The sequence below is a fragment of the Penaeus chinensis genome, chromosome 17 (assembly GCF_019202785.1).
Source record: "Penaeus chinensis breed Huanghai No. 1 chromosome 17, ASM1920278v2, whole genome shotgun sequence".
Taxonomy (NCBI): Eukaryota; Metazoa; Arthropoda; class Malacostraca; order Decapoda; family Penaeidae; genus Penaeus; species Penaeus chinensis.
This window is the reverse complement of record NC_061835.1, coordinates 5,000,989-5,003,488: the sequence shown is the minus strand read 5'-3', so window position 1 is coordinate 5,003,488 and position 2,500 is coordinate 5,000,989. Positions and strand designations below refer to the sequence as shown.

General features: G+C 38.4%; 1 protein-coding gene across 2 annotated transcripts in view; it reads left to right on the top strand.

Moving 5' to 3' along the window:
• LOC125033953 overlaps positions 1 to 2,500 on the top strand; it is a 99,473-nt gene that overhangs the window by 5,447 nt on the left and 91,526 nt on the right. The gene's annotated exons all lie outside the window — the stretch shown is intronic.

Below are 2,500 nucleotides of genomic sequence, written 5' to 3'. Positions count from 1 at the left end.
CCCCCCCCCACCCTCCACCACCCCCTCCCCTCCCCTCCCCCATCCATCCCCCTCCCCCATCCATCCTTCCATCCACCATCCATCCATCCATCCATCCATCCTCCATCCACCATCCATCCATCCACCTCCTCCATTTCTCTCTCCTCCCTCCCTTCTTCCCTCCCTCTCCTCCCTCCCTCCCTCCCTCCCTCCCTCCCTCCCTCCCTCCCTCTCCCCTCTCCCCCTCTCCCCCTCCCCCTCTCCCCCTCCCCCCCCTCCCCCCTCTCCCTCTCCCTTCCCTCTCCCTCTCCCTCTCCCTCTCTCTCACCTTTCTCTCTCCGACCCTTTCTCCCACCCTCCCTCTTCCCTCTGTCCCTCCCTCCCTCCCTCCCTCCCTCCCTCCCTCCCTCCCTCCCTCCCTCCCCCCCTTTGGGTTAAAAAAAGGAATAGATTAGAATACAGAATTTGATTTGAGAGCTCTTTTTTTATTCATCACCTTAGTAGATGTTTTAAAACCAAACCTTTTTTTTTTAAACCAATAATGGGGCAATTTAGCAATGGGGACTGGGGCCTTTCCATCTTAAAATGCTTCCTTTTTGGGTTTTTGAAATTTTTTTTGTTTGTTATACGGTATTTTTAAATTTAAGGATTGGGGGTTTAAAATTTAAATTAATTAGGCCCTAATTGGGGTTTTTTAACTCTCGGGTTTTAGGTCGTAAATTTTTATTTATATTAAAGATTAACATTTATGTATGTATAGCCTTGGGGAAGGAAAGTCCTTATGCAATTTTCTGACTTATGGAAAAAGAAATTTTTTGTGTGTTCCCGGGATGCTGTAAATTTTTTATATGATTTATATTTTAAATGGTTTTAACCTTTTTTTACTGCTTTTGAGAGTCCTATATCCAGAGTTTTTTATTCTTCTTTATACTTTTTTTTTAGTTCATTTTATCAGATTATCATATTAGAGTACTGATATTTTTTTTTTAAAAGTCCATAGAAAATTCAAGGGTAGCACCTGTTTTGAGATGGGAAACTCTTTGTTTAGTTTTAAATTTGTTTTTTATTATCTTTACAATGAAATATTCAACACAAGAATATGGGAATTTTCTACATAACTTGAATCTTGCAGCAAATCAGGGTACATTTAAATAGATAAGCTTTTGCTCTTGGTCTTCTGATGTTTTTTTTTTTTCCTAAAAGACTTCTAAAGTGTTTAAAAATGACATGTAGGGTTATGCATTCAACTTGAAGATTTTTAAAACATTTAGCTGTTCTTAGAAAGACGTCTGTAAAAACATTTTTATATATCTGTAAAAGGATCGCACCCAGTGAATTGTATGGAGCAGTTTTGATAGGGGGCAAGCATTTCCCCAATTCAAAGTTTGAAGAGTTTAAATTGTGAGGGACCCAAAAAGCTTATCACATCTTCCTCTATTGATATGAAGATTGTGTTTTGTAAAAAAAGGGAAACAGATAAGTAGGTGCTTTAATTTCATATCATGAATTAAGCCAAAAATTTTAAATGGTCTGAACACCCATTATCGTCAATTTGGAATGAACCCTAAGCATCTCATTAATTAAATATTTTAACAGTTGGATCATTACATTGGGTTTTAGGAACCTCAAACCATATTTTCAAAAATTTTGAAAATTAATATGGGTATACTCAATTGAAAATTAATAAAGATATACTCGATACCCTTAACTTACCATATCGGAGGGAAATATCAAGTTATTCACATAAAGTCCCATTGTGCTATGGCCAGGTTCATGTACTTTTGTGATTTATATAAAAATCCCACTTCTCCAAGTGCCAAGAAATGGCTAAAACCAAGATGTATACATTGAATCAAGGCTTGCGGGTTTAGCCATTCAGGGGGGTGATGATGCGGGGGGGAGAGGCGATGATGTGGGTGCAGCAAGAAGGGGAAAGGATGCTGCGGTGAGTGTGATGATGAAGGGAACTCTGATGACAGACTGAGCAAGGGGTGTTGGCTTTGTGGCGGAGTTAGGGAGACCTGATAGGGGGGGCAAAAACTGTGGGGTATAAATTTGGGAAATGGACCCTTATAAAAAAAGTGAAAGGTGGCAATGGGGTTTTGATTCTGAAAAGATGAATTTAGCAGTGTAACAAAGATGCTGCTGAAAAATAGGATGAATAGGAGAGGGTGATGTGATCTTTTAAAGCATCACAGTGGCATAAAAATCAAATTTAAAAAAACTATTTACTGTTTTTTTATACTGTTGGCAAAGGTCTTTTTTTTTTACTCACTCACTTTTGTCCTTTCCCGGATTTCCTGTTTAAAATAACACTCAGCTTGTGTGTGCTGTCAGGGGCCACAGAACCCCGACAGTACATAAACTGATGTATATTTTAGAAGATAAATTAACCTGTGTACATTACAAATCACCAGTTATCAGATCAAAAATTTATGGTCCAAGTGAGATTTAAAATAAGTTGAAGTGTATTTTAAACATTTCAAAAGTTTAATAGGGTTTTTTTGAAAGAAAATCCTTA